The following is a 14,949-nucleotide window of genomic DNA, read 5'->3' on the forward strand; positions in this document are numbered from 1 at the left end:
AAAGATAAATTAGTATACAAGGTGCACCGCTATGGAGTGATACAATGTGTAACAGTATGTATGCGGCTGCGTGATCCTATGCATCCTTTTGTGTATTGGTGTTTGAGTGGCTATATGGGTGTATACGTGGGTGTGCGAGTAGCTGGGTGGGTGAGTGGCGGTGTAAATGTCTCTATGGCTGCGCAAGTGGGTGTGTAGTGACTGTATGGGTGAGTGGGTGTCTGAATGGCTGTATGAGTGAATGACTAGGTGTGTAAGTGGCCGTATGTGTGAGTAGCTGTTTGAGTGGGTGTTTAGTTAAGTAAGGTGGTCTGCGAGTGGCTGTATTGAAGAGTAAGTCTGTGTGAATGGATGTATGGGTGAGTGAGTGGTTGTGTGGCTAGTTGTATGGTCGATTTAGTACTGGTATGGGTCTGTGAATGGGTATCTGAGTGGGTGAGTGGGCGTACTAGAGATTGTATGGGGGTGTGAGCGGTTCTTTGGATGATGTAATCAGTGATTTCATTGGTCATCGGTGATGTCACTGACCATGTCATGAATGATGTAATATGTGACGTCATAAGCAGTGCATTGCGGGGGCGTAAGTTATTGTTAGCTAAGGTAACTGCTAAATTTCTATGGTTTTGTACGAGTGAAATCTGAGCCCAACTAGAACAACCCTGTAAGCTTTGTGTTTAACTGAATTTTTATGTTGTTTTACCTACTAGACACGTTTACAGATTGGTGAAGAAAGGGGCGGGCCTCCAATAACCTCTCAACAATCCTGCTGTGTGGGACTTACTGGAGTTAACAGGAGGAGTTGTTGGCCCCAGAGGACCCTCAAGAGCCAAGGAGACTTCATCCCCCAACTAGTAGTGCACCAGGAGACATGTTTTCAGAGTGGTGGGAAAAGGGGGCGGCCCTCAAACCAGCTCTCAGGAATCCAGTTGTCGAGCATTTCACTTCTCAAAATAACTTCCCCAGTGGGTTGTGATGTCAGTTCTGTCGTTTTGCAAGGCCGTACACATCCTCCATCATATTTTGAGAAAAGTAAAATGCTCGGCAACTCACAGTAGTAACACAAAAGGGACCACAGAGACCAACAGGCCACGCGGGTGGCCACGACCACTCTGGGTAGGGTTATGGATACGATACAGGTCAGCTTCAATACCGCCGTAGCATTGAGCTGATGGAAAGCCCAGATCCCATGAAGAAGTGCCCTCCAGGCACGAAACGCGTCGGATGGACTTTTTAATCACTGTGCCACACCATGCTGTTTTGTCTGCCTCTTCGTCCATCAAATAAATGCCTTATGAACACTTACCAATCGAGGACCTCTCATTGCAGGCAAACTCTTGATGTTATATATATATATATATATATATATATATATATATATATATATACACACACATACACACACACACACACACACACACACATATATATATATATTTATGAAGATTCAAACACCAAAGATACAGGCAAGTCAAAAAACACTTTTCTTATGGAAACTAGGTCCTAACTACATACATATATATATATATACACACATATATTTATGTGTGTGTATGTATGTGTATATATATATATATATATATATATATATATATATATATATACACATACATACATACATATATACACATACATATACACACACACACAGAAAACATAGACACATTCTTTGTTTCCCCCACAACCCTGCAATTCCATAAATTGTCAATCAGAGATCCCTATCGAGTGAGATATTACATCCTCAAAATTCTTTCAGAGCCACAGTACCTCACAGTGCTATGAGAGCTTACTCGTAAAAGTGTAGTTCCCCAAAGCGTCCCTAGAGGTCCTATTTGAGGCGCATGAAAAAGCATTGAAATTCTTACATGAAGCTACAGTTACACTAGTATTTTTCAATATGAGGTTGGCAAGACAGCTGTAACTGCCTTTGAGTCAGACTTAAAAAAGCTTTATAGTAGAAAAATATTAAATGGGGAAGGGAAGGGGTTCTCCCCGACGGTGGTTGAGGCAAGATGGCGGTCGTGCTCTAGACCGCAGTGCAGCACAGACTGAGGCTCCTACGATGAGCATCTAGAATACCGAGCTAAGGAAACTAACTAGCCTCCCTTTATCAGGCAATACCAAGCAATACCATATTTCTATATTTATTATGGATTTTGGGATGAAAGCAATGTACACAGAGTACTGAGAATGCACCCGCATATATACTCCATTAGTACCTACATTGGACTGACGGTACTTTGTGCTCTAGTGAGTAGAGCCTACCCCTCGGCAGATCTAACGCACGTTAGAGAAGCTCAAGAAAAAAAAACGGACTCAAACACTCGCCTGTACTGGACACGCGATCCTGACATCCCCTGCAGTAGCAGTAGCTTGAAACATCCGACCATGGCTCCCAAGATAGTAGCGGCTCCAAATACCACAATGAAACCAGTGGCGGCGATTCCTGCGCCAGTGGCAGCGGCCGCCAAAGCCAGGGCGGAGAGAATGGCGAGACAAGAGGATGTCCTGGGTGCAAGCTCTGGCTCATCGAAAGCTCCCCCATCCGATCCCTCTAGCCTCAAGGGAAAGGGCGCTGTTTCCTGTATTACCGGCCCTACAGTTGCAGATCTTTTTCGGGAGGCAGGAAAGCCGGTTCCTGTTCCGGGGCACCGCCAGCAGAGTGAGCTAGATCCCGCGGTGGCTACACAGTATGGAATGGTTCCGGGGCACCAGCGGCAGAATGAGCCAGCTCCCGCAGCAGTAGGAATACAGAATGAAGCCGCCCCCCTCGTGGAACTTGAGGCAGAGACACCAGAGCAATGTCAGGAGGACGCTGTAGCTGAGGGTAATTCGTCAATGACCCCGGAGGTGAGAGCGGAGAGTATCTCGGCAATACCTAAAACTAATTGTAAAGCAAATTTGATAGCAGCAAACCAAGATAATAATGTTGGTTTAGGTGAGCCATCTATTGACAATATTGGAGTAGCCTGCCCTCCTGAGAGGTCGAGCTTACCCGGTGACTTGTTGCAAGGAGCCTCAAACCACAGGCTTAATGGTAGAGGAAGGCTCGACAGCTATAGTGGATCTTGAAGCAGAAAAAGATCCAAGCAACTTTTTTTCATTCTCCGAGAGGGATGAATGGTCGGATGATGAAGATGATATCTCCGCTACTAACGATGAAAGTCCTAGCGAGCAGTCAGACGCCCCAAATTCCAGAGCTAAGACTGTTCTAAGAAAAAGAGCCAAAAGACAGGGCTCGAGAGATTTAATATGGGATCATTCAATTAATCCACTTAACACTCCGCGTGAAACTCTCTCCAATGATCAAAAGGGGCTAGAACCTCAATCGCATACATCAGCCACGGCAGTAGGTACTATCCTACAGGCTATCGCTACACATCACAACACAGCAAGATGCGTGCAAAAACCAAGCTGCAACGCGTAAAATGCAGGGGGTAGAGCGCAAACTGGCCAAAACTTGTAGCTCCATTGGGGATAGGCTTACAGAAGTGGAGTCCCGAATGACGACTAATGAAACAAGAGTTGGCTACCCATCAGGGCCGCATAGATTCCCATGAAGAGCAGCGGACGGATATTAAGTGGAAGCTGGAAGAATTTGAGAACCGCCAGCGGAGGAATAACCTACGAGTTTTAGGGGTCCCGGAAGGGGAAGAAGGGGGGAGTGGGGGGAGGGGGGACGCCTGACTGTATGTTATTGATCTTTTGCGTGACTCTCTCCCCGAACTAACTGGTTGGAACTGGGCGGCTGAAATACAGAGAGCCCATAGAGTACCTCTCACAATGAAACATCCACAGAAACCCGGGGGGTACCCTCGGGCTATTCTGGTTTATTTTGGAAACTTTTTGCTACGCCAATTAGTGTTTGAGAAGGCCCGACCCGAGGCTAAAAGAACCAGGAATGAGGTGTCATATTTTGTCCGCCCGGATTTCTGCCACACTACAGTGGAAAGACGCTGGAGGCTGCTCCAACTAATCAAACCATTTCAGGATATAAAGGCCCAAGCCTCAACAATCCTGCTCGACTAAAAGTGATTTGGGAAGGACAGTCTAAGTTTTTTACATCAGAAATAAAAGCCAAAGAATTTCTGGATGAAATATCACCTAAGCGTTAGTAATGGTGAACTTTCTAGCTTTAATTAAGCTCACATTATTTAGACTAGGCTGTAGGTAACATATATAAAATACCTGACAGATCTACTGTATATAAACTTTCGGGGTATGGTGAATGCATACGGATTATTGATTGGGTGGTGGCTTACTAAGGGGTTTTTTGATGTTCTGAATGGAAAATAGGAGGGTGGACTAGTTAGCGATTTGATTTCTAAAAGTTTTTTTTCCGTTGGTAAATGTGTAGCTCGGCATCTGTTTGAATTATTATGATGTGATAAAGGAGCCTGAGTCGCACGCTGCATGCTCATCATTACAGTATCTTACAGAGTCTGTTGTCTCATTTGGGTGGGAATGGTAGAGAGGGGGAGGGATGGAGGAGGGTGGTTGTCTTGAGGGAAGGGGGTGGAAGGAAAAATCAAAAAGATATCAGCATCACTATTAAATTCACAGTTACATGTTTTAAGCTAGCAATAAGGATATTACTAAATTTATGGAATTCAACAGAAAGCTATATACAGATCAGTTTAGAAAGACCACTTAAAATGTTAGAGGACTGTATAGAATATCTTCCAAAACAGCAATGGGGAAGCTAACAATATGCTCATGGAACGTGGCAGGTCGAAATGATAAAACTAAGCGGACTCGTTTGAGCGAGATTATTAGGCAAGGCTCCTTTGACAATCTGCCTACAAGGGACCCATCTTCCTTGGGATAAAAGATCTTTTAAAATTGTTTGGTTACAATCTATGTGTTTGCACATCTCAAACATCTAATATCTGTGGAGTTGCGATTATTACCAAATTATACCTAGGGGAGCCTACTCGGAAGTTAGAAGATCCTCAAGGAAGATGGGTTATCGCAACACTATCTTCTGGCATAACCGTTTGTTCAATCTATGGCTCGAACTATGATGAACCCGCAATTATAGAAAAACTAGAGATAGAGCTTGCATCTTGGTCTAAAACGCTCATAGTATGTGGCGATTTGAATATTTCATTGGGGCCAGGTTGCAGAAACTTTAGGCAAGATACTTATGTTGGTCGAAAACCTAAGGTATTTAGAACCATTAACCAGTTGATGCAGAGTCATGATCTGACGGATATGTGGGACTTAAAGAAACATACCGATCCTGGCTACACATATTTCTCATATCCGCATAACAAATATGTGAGATTAGACTACTTTTTAGTAGTACGGGGTCTGACAAATAAAGCCAAGATTAAAAAACTCCCAAAGATCCTGTCAGATCACAATCCACTAGTCCTAACATTAGATATATCCAACTTTGTTAAACCAGTTACTAAAAAGACTTTTGATAGGAAACTTTTGGTTAATGAAGAATATGTAAGCTTTATCAAAAAATGGGTAGTAGATTTTTTTAACATAAATCAATAGTGCTTCTAGATTGGTTGTATGGGATTGTTTGAAGGCAGCACTTAGAGGTGAAACTATAAGCTACGTTTCTCGCATTAAGAAATTGCGAGAAGCTAAAAACTTACAGTTAACCCGTGATCTAATTCAAGCCGAAGAAGAGCATGTTTTAACGATATCCCAGGGTATAGACGGAAAACATATCCTTCACCGGATAATTATTCTCAAAACTGAAATGAATAATTGGTTAACTAAGCGCTCTGCTGAGACATTCCAAACACATCAAAACAATTTATATGAAAACGGGGAGAGAGTGGGTAAACAGTTGGTACTCCGTACCCGTCAGAAGGCCTCTTACAACGCGATACCTTGTATAAATATAAATAATACACAATATACTGATCCTCACGAAATAATTGAAGGGTTCCGGCAGTATTACCAAGATCTATACTCAGAGGATAACCCACAAACTGAACTCGAAACTACTAATGCAGTAAATCAATTTATTGGCGACATGGACTCAATAAATACTCTTGACAATCTATCCAAACACGACCTTGAGAACCAAATTACTATCACTGAGTTACAACTAGCGTTGGCAGGTCTTGCTTCTGGAAAGGCAGCCGGTCCAGACAAAATCTTCGGTCCAATTATACTGCCCTTTTTGATAGATCTCTTTACAGGCATACAAATAACGGGTACAACTCGAGACTCTTGGAATGAGACAGATCTAATAATTTTTCACAAAAAAAACAAACCTGTCGAGAATCCATCTTCGTACCGACCTATCTCCCTGATCAACTCCGATTCCAAACTATACGCAAAAGATTGAGCATCTGGTCTCCCCCTGGCAACACGGTTTCATTCCTGGTAAGGGTACGATTGATCACATCCGTAGAGCCATCGCGCTATTTGATTTCTTGTCTGCAGAGGGGGGCCAGATGTCAATGATCCTCCTCAATGCCAAAAAGGCCTTTGATCGGGTATCATGGGAGTTTTTGTGACTATTCTTCGCTTAAAGAATTTTGGAGTCAACTTTATTAGATCTATTCAAGCTATGTACTGCCAACCTAGAGCTAGGCTTCAGATTATGGGGAAGGAATCAAAGGCAATAAAGGTGTCTAGGGGGACAAGGCAGGGGTGTCCCTGCTCTCCGCTTCTTTTCGCCTTAAATATTAATCCTCTAATTAGGAAACTACTTCATAATAGAGATATTAAACCCATCTCTATAGGCAATTTCGATACAAAGGTTTTAGCTGATGATCTGGCAATTGTAACACCTGACCCCGCGGAGGCAATCGAACAAATCAAAACAATAACTCAACAATTCGGTTCATTTTCAGGTTATTCACTAAATAAAGCCAAAACAATTATTATCTGCACTGAGAATACAAGCTATAATGATTCTAGGAGAGCAGAAAGCGCTACATATCTAGGGATATGCTTAACACCTAAAGTTGAAAGGATTAATAATTTGAATTTTAATCCGTTAATTAAAACGATAGGAAAAGATCTTAAGAGAGTGGACAGCTTACGTTTATCTATTATTGGCAGGGGTAATTTTGTAAAAAATGAATATTTTTCCTACACTTTTCTATCTGTTTCGAGCAATACCGTTAGTAGTGGAGGATAGCACACTCAAAACAATAGACTCATTAATCTCATCTTTTATGTGGCAATACGGGAAAATTAGGAGGTCTATTAAATACCTATCATTACCACAGCATAGAGAAGGTTTAGCCCTTCCTAAAATTCTACTGTACCACTGGGCAGTCTTTCTTCAACAAATGGCTCCCATGCTTTATACAAAAACGACCGAGCCCAGAACGATATCACCAGCAATACCCTCCATATATGAATTGCTTCAAGGGAATAAACACCAAGGTCTCTTATTAAAACAAATAGAACCAAGCTATTTAAAAAAAATAAAATTCAAAATAATTATTAGTTCTTGGAAAGTCTGGCTAAAGATCTCGAAATTCTTATCAATCCCGAAACATAATAGATATAGTCCCCTTTGGTAATCTTTCCTACTTCCCGGGCTAGTAAATGATGATTATGGCCAAGAAATGGAATAAAGCAGGTATAAGAACGGTTTTGGATTTAGGCGAAAATGTTGCAGACCTTCAATTTTCTTATATACAGAAGAAATATGATATTCCCAATAGTCACCAATTTAAATTTTATCAAATTAAAGCGATTCTGAATGCTAAAATTCCTGAGATTTCATATGAAACTATTCCTATTCTAGATATTCTGACAATTAAAACAGTAAAAATAGGGAAAATATATGATTCAGTTCTAGAAAGAATAAATGATGATATAGAACATACAGAATCATCATGGGCCACTAGGCTTAGTGATCCAAATGTAGACATTGATTATAGTTTGTTATTAATATCAAAGATAATTATTTCAAATTTAAAAGCTCAGCCATATAAAACGATTTTCAATTTATATTTTACCCCAGTAAAATTATTTAAATGGGGTAAAAGATCGGATGATCTTTGACAAGATGCGCGCAGGGCCCTGCGGATCTAATTCATATGTTTTATGGATGCCGGATGTTTACCCCAATTAAAAATGATTTGAATAAATTCTGGGAAGAATTATTTGGACACCAGCTCCCGGTCTCAGCTATGCTATACATGCTGGGCTCTGATAATAAACTTGGATTGAATAAAACTCAGGAATCATGTTTATGTATTGGTGTAACTGTATATAAGATTTTATTAGCGGCTAGTTGGAAGGATGCAGATCCCCCAACCTTCCAAATGTGGCTGGCTAGGTTTTTGGCTATATATGATCATGAAACAGCAATATACTCATCTAAAGGAACGCGATCTCGAATGCGGGGTCAGAAAATTTGGGAACCGGTTGAGAGATGGATGCACTGGGTTAAGGGATGAACTATTTGATTATGAGTTATATTGTTTAGTATGAAATATACTTAACCTAGCAGTGTATATAGGTAAAACTATTGTGTTTAAGTAATGTTATAGTGCCTTTTGATTCGTTTCTTTGTTTTCCTTTCCTCTGTTTTTTTCCCCCTATACTTCTAGTATATTATTTTCCCGTCTCTGGATCCTGTATTTGTTTTCTGTTTTGTATATATTTTAAGCTGCTTATATGGATGATTATGTTATAGTATTTATGACTGAATGTATATGTGATGCTGTTCAATAAATACATTTTAAAAAAAAAGAAAAATATTAAATCACCCCTGCACTGCAGCATTTCACTTTTTAGATAGATGTGCACATGTGATGGGACAACATGGGTGACCCACAGTACTAGACAACCAATGGCTTTAATGGTAAAGTCAAATTTGAAATCACAGTTCTGAAAACGCCACTTTAGAAAAGCTTAAGTATACAAAAAATATTCCTTGAGGACTACCTAGGCGTTTGAGCTGCTAGGTGTATGGGGTAACCCTCATTCTGGACTGGACATTGTCAGCCAGCGTGTATGCTATATATGAAGATATAACCCCATTTTTTCAACTTTTGGTTTTTTTCCGACTGGAGTCATCGGTCTGGATTGGCTTTAAAGGATGCAAGTATTCACAGTGATTTGTTCAACAACACTGAGTCCTGAAGATGGCCGCATGGACCTATTTGGCCATCGAAGCCCGAAACGTCGACTTTACTTCCTTTATAACCTTAAGCATGGTTGATTCCGGTTTTTTTGTACGATATCCCATGAATGTTGGGATTCCAGAAGATGCTAATGCTATTTGTGTTAAAAGGAGTGACAACACTTCCACTTACCCCTTGTACAAAGAAACAGACAGATGATGGGATTCTCTGGAGGTGCCAGTATTGTTCTGGTTTTATAAAAGTGAATTAAAAAGTGCATTATATTTAAACAGAATATGAGCTTGGTTTTTATTTTATTTGGTTAAATTTTCGGAACCATTCTGTGGACTGATGTTAAACAATGTAATAATTTAGATGAAAATAATTCCTCAAGGAATATTTTTTGTATACTTAATATTGTACCCAGTTCCTTGGGGTAAATGTGGTTGCCATATTTTGTTCTAGACTTTTAAAAAGCTGGCATTTTTTTGACTCAACCATTTGGTGCCGGCAGCCTATAGTATACAATATCGCTTGCGACAGTAGATGCACGCTTTCTTAGGCGAGACCTAAAAATGCCTTTCTATATACTACTGGTCAGCATCCAAAACTCTGTTCCCGAGGTTAAATTCAATAGTTGTAGTACAGATCAGTGTGTGCAAATAACCCCATGACATGATTGGGCATTTTATCAAATAAATGCATGCAAATTAAATACATTTCTCATTCTATGCAAAGCTTCTTTCTCCAATATTAAACAAGTAAATTAGGTCAACTAAATAGTTGGCTGACTACTGGATGAGGTTTGCAGAATCAACAATGGCACGTGCATAATCATTGCAACTTGCAGAAAAACAAATGGTATGAACATATTTATATAGTCCAGTGAAAGTCAAATAAGACAAGTTTTAATGGGCACATGAGTGAAAGTTCATTTTGCACTGTGTTAACACATATTGAGCACACAGCCTCTAACAGGTTGATATGTCCTATGCGTAGAGCAGCTGTTAGTCACCCTCCCTGATTAGGTGCCACTAAAACGTAAGTGCAAATGGCGGAACACGTGGCCGAGTGTTCTTCAGGGTGTCCATCGAAAGAGTCAAATGAGTATGTTCTAGAAATAGTTATTGACAACTCGTGCCCCTCTACTTCATGCTTTATTTATGTAATTGTGCAAAATCATTGGCGCATTTCATCTTTATTAAGTTCTGATAGAGACTTAATTAGTAAGGCGAGAGGCTTGAGCAGGAAACAAATGGGAAATTAAGGAGAGACCGGCGTAATCGCAATCGCTACTTGTCTGCATCAGCTGCCGGACAGAAACATAGGTTTCTGAGCTCGTTATATATTCGCTTGGGGAGGAGCAAATAACGCACGTCACTTCTACTTTACGTGTCCACCTCACCCCACGCTCTCACCTCAGTCAAATAAACAACATGATGAGATTAGATGTGATGGCAGAACTGTATGTAGAGTTTACAGGAAACACGTTGAGCAGCATATACATTTTCTGATGTTTCCTTCATTATAAGAGTATCTCATAATATGCATGCCTATTCTGCGATTAAAGCCTGAGAGTGTTAGATATTTCAGACTAATTTATTAACCTCAATGTTGTGTTGGCGGGGGCGATGGAAGGGAGGGCATCATGGACCACATTATGAGCACTATGAGAAAAATAACAAGTGTGCCCGCCTCTCGTTGAAAGTAAAAAAAACACAAGCATTGAAAATGCAATAGGTCTCGCCTTTGATGAAGTTAAAATTATTTGCTTTGCTATACAAAACCATTAGCAAAGCAAATGGCTTTAACTTAATCAAAGGTGAGACCTATTGCATTTTCAATGCTTGTTTTTTCTTGTCTCTCCCTCAGATCTAAGTGTTTGACAATCCTTTTTCTCTCACTCTGTCCTCGCGTTCTATTCCGCTCTCCTTTGCTCTACTCCTACCTTTGCCTCCATTTCCCTCTCACTGCTGTCTCCTACTCCGTCTCACTCGCCACCCCTCTACTTCCCTTCCTGCCTTTATCTCTTTCCCTACTCACCCTCTTCCTTGTGCTCTTTTGTCCTGTCTTCCTAGCTCCGGCTCTTCATTATCTTCTTTTACCTGCCTTCATCTTTCTCACTCTACCCTCGCCTCACACCTCCTCGCTCTAGTCTCCCTTCCCTCATCTGCGCAGTTACTTCTTTCTCTACCGCTCTCCTTTCCCCTTCTCTCACCCTCTCCCTGTGAGCTCTTACGCGCTCCACTCTCTCGGGATAATGCCTAATCTTATTTTAAGTCCCTTTCTTTCAGTCAGGTAATCCCCCTTCTGACTGGATCCTGTCCCACCTTAGCTGCCAGCCCAGAGCGGTGAAGGTGAGCTCGCAACTTCTGAAAGAACATCCCAGTGAAGGCCCAGTTCATCACATTACGCACATTTTCAAGGTCACACACTGTAGAAATCCTGCTTTAGCCAATCACGACCATAGCCCCGGGGAAGGATTTACAATTATGGAGCAATTCCCTGCACTCACTAATGCTAAAGCGCATCACTAGGTGAAAAAGTGCAGCCGCTTTGAGGGTCGGAAGGGGGGGCCCTTTATACATGTTTCTTGCCCCCCCTTCTCCCGCCCAGTTACCCAGTTAGTCATTTTTGAACAGTGGAGCAAGGCAAAATTATGCTCCTCTCCCTCAACACCTTTGCATAATGGGATGAGGGGCTCGAGTCTTCATTGGTCTTGGGGTCAATGGGTGCCCCCTGACGGGTTGGGCCGATCCTTAAAGTTTAGGGGACACCCTGCCTAACACCCCTGTATATGAACTTCCTGGCACCCATCACCAAAGTCAACAGATATTTCATGAGAACTCATTTGTTTACACTTTTCAACCCCCAGTTTCATGTCTAGATATTCAAGCACCAAGGTGTACATTGTATATTAGAATGTGCGCTGCAATAATAATTATTATTCACATCTCTTGTTATCAGTCTAAATGTTGCCCTTACCTGATCAAAGTGGTTTCTTCCCCAATATGCAGTGATTCCCCCTTTTTCACAGCTCCTTTTTTTACTTTTCTATTCTGGGTAAGATGGTTAAATATTTTCCACTGCAGCTCTTATTTCTTGTTCTTCTAGTGTTTCTTTCTTGTGTTTTTTGTATTTTCCCTTCTTTCGTAGCTTTGTATAGTTTCGGAGCGCCTCTGCGGTCAAACCAAAGCTCTCCCCTCAATCGCTGCAGTGGGAATAAACTTACATCTCCACGGGGCCAGCTGAACCCTGCTGGCCAATCGGGGTTCAGCCGCATCCTTCGTGCCCCCTCCGACCAATGGCGGGCCAGCACAGGGCACCTGACTCATACCAGCTGTGAGGAGGATTCCTGGCGCTGCCGGGTTGGACAGCGACATACCAAACGTTGCCTTAGGAGAGTTACTTGGGACACGTCTGAATCCCGCTTTACAATTCTCCTTGCACAGAAGGCAGCTAGTAAGGAAACTATGGAGATCCTACATTCAATAAAGCCCTGATGAAGTTCTCGGTAAGAGAACGAAACGCGTTGGTTGGACTGTAAAGTACTTTTTACCCATGCATACAAAATAAAAGAATAAAAGAATTTAAGAATCAAATCTGGTGATCTAATCTACTTCTTTTTCCCGACGCACGCCCAAAACAACTTAATTTGGACAGCGACTTGTACCTGTCCGTAACCCGCGCGAGTCTCAGACTGATCCGGGATGATAATTGATTAAAAAGTACGACACTAATTAGATATGCCCTTTATTATGATGTGCTTTTTGGCACATAGCTAGATGCTACACGTGACATCCCGGAATTCTGAAGCCCAGTGACTTCATGTTTACAACACTTCTGTTAAGGTACTGTCTTCCATTGCTTAAGGTGTACAGTTCCTCACTTTACGCTTCCACTAGTCGGTGTGACGCTTGAAAGAGTATTAATGTAACAGTAATTTATTTGCATGAAAGATTTATATTATGGGAGCTGAGCTTCTCATTCCGTTTCCCGCACTTCGACATAACCAGCTGTGTTTGAGCAGCAGCCCTGTGGAGCAATGCTGGGAGAAAGTGAGAGCAGATACAAACAAGCATTCGGCGTTGTGATGAAAAACATAGTGCGTCCCAGCTAAAGGAGAGTGTTGAACGCCGCAAGTGAGAGATCCAATCCTGGTGGGCGGGGCCATAAGGAGACAAGGCAGCAACAAGGAGGGACTAAGAAGCCTCCTTTACAATCAGAAACCAGCGTTTTGCATTGAAGATGACGCCAGCCAATGAGGAAGATGGGCGGGGCTTCAACACCGCCTGCGAGAACTTTGGAATCTGTATTGATTCCAAGAAGCCCTCGTATGACGAGAGCAGCGCATGCGCTGCTTTTGCCAGGCCGAGACCAAAAAAGTTTGACGAGGAGCTGAGGAGGCAGCAGAGGGAGGGGAGAGAGGATAGGACCTGCGCCTGTTTCCCTTGTGGGAGCGAGCAGGAACCATCTGTTAATTACAAACAGATGGTTTTAAAGCTCGCTCATGCAAGGGAATCGCCAAACGTGCACGCATTGCCATTCAAAGCAATGCAATGTGTGCACGTTTTTGCCTGAAAAACTGAATCGATTTCTAAAGGTCTCTTCCTGTGCAACGCATGCGTGCTGCGTAGGCAAGACCTAAAAAGGAAGGCTGGAGTTACAAATTGATAGGTTCCATAGCCACTGTATCATATTGATTGTCATGCTCTGCAATGGTGTGTGGGTTAAATCAAATTAATTTCTTGGCCTTGTTGCATTTATGTGCTAATTGGGTTTTTCAGCAGTCGTCCTTGTATGCCTATCAGTTTATTTAAAGCAAAAGCAATCTCAGCTGTAATGACATATAAATTATTTTTCATCTTAGACCTACAAGCTTTTGTAAAGCCAGTAGGTGTCTAATTTCAGTTTTGCTTTGGCTAACGTAGATTTAGTACCTCTTTCAATGCGGTTTGCAGGTGGATGTCCAACACATGCACAAATATGAGTTAAGGTGTAACAGCCGTCCCACAGTCACCACACATGCACGAGGACACAAGCCTCCTTTTTAGGTCTCGCCTGTGCCAGCGCATGCGCTGTCTGGCGAGACATTTACTAAGTGGGCTTTTAAAAGTTCTACCACGCGCTTTTGCTGGCCTCGAGCGTGCGGTAATGCGCACAATAACGTGCACAGGCACCATCTGCCTTTAGCCATCGCTTTTCCAGGTGCATGCGCGCGCACACCACTCGCAGGCTCACCTCCTGCTCCCCCTCCTTCAGCCGTAGCTCTTCCAAACGCACGCACCGAGTGTTTTAGCGCTGGTTAGGACTTGTGCCCTCATTAGGGGCAGTAAGCATGCTTTTGAATTGCCTGGTTGAGATGTTCGATGGTGGCGGTGACTGGACAGTTTTATTTACTGTGATTGCAAAACTTGACTTAACTGGCTCAGCATGTCCGGAGCCCCGGTATTATTTATAACTTGATTGGACTGATCATTGGAGAAGAGCATCTGTCCCCGAGAGACGTTGGTGGGAGTCCATATAGATATTCCCAGCATGCTCCAGGAACCAGAGATTCCAAGTGCTCTTTCATGTCAACACCTCCTTGACTTATGGGCACCTCTTTATTGCCCCTTTCACCACTGTCCCTCTTTTGAGAACTCGTTATCCATTTACGCAAGCTCATGTTGGTTTTCCTCTGCATGCACATTCTTTCAGAGTAAATAGTGAGCAGTGAGTTATTCGTGCCTCACATCACGTGACTGGAACTTTGCTTTGTTGGTGCGTTTTCGCATGTGCCACTGCCGTCTTCATGCATTGCATGTATGTTTTGTAATGTTTTGTGAAGGACAGCGCTGTGCCCTACCTACGACTGGCAGTGCCTGCAATGTTCAGCTTCAGTAAAATT

At 42.3% G+C, this 14,949-nt stretch overlaps 1 protein-coding gene across 16 annotated transcripts in view; it reads right to left on the reverse strand.

Annotated features, from left to right (window-relative positions):
- CPNE1 (copine 1) overlaps nt 1-14,949 on the reverse strand; it is a 662,572-nt gene that overhangs the window by 378,655 nt on the left and 268,968 nt on the right. The gene's annotated exons all lie outside the window — the stretch shown is intronic.

This window comes from Lissotriton vulgaris, chromosome 7 (genome assembly GCF_964263255.1).
Source record: "Lissotriton vulgaris chromosome 7, aLisVul1.2, whole genome shotgun sequence".
Lineage (NCBI taxonomy): Eukaryota > Metazoa > Chordata > Amphibia > Caudata > Salamandridae > Lissotriton > Lissotriton vulgaris.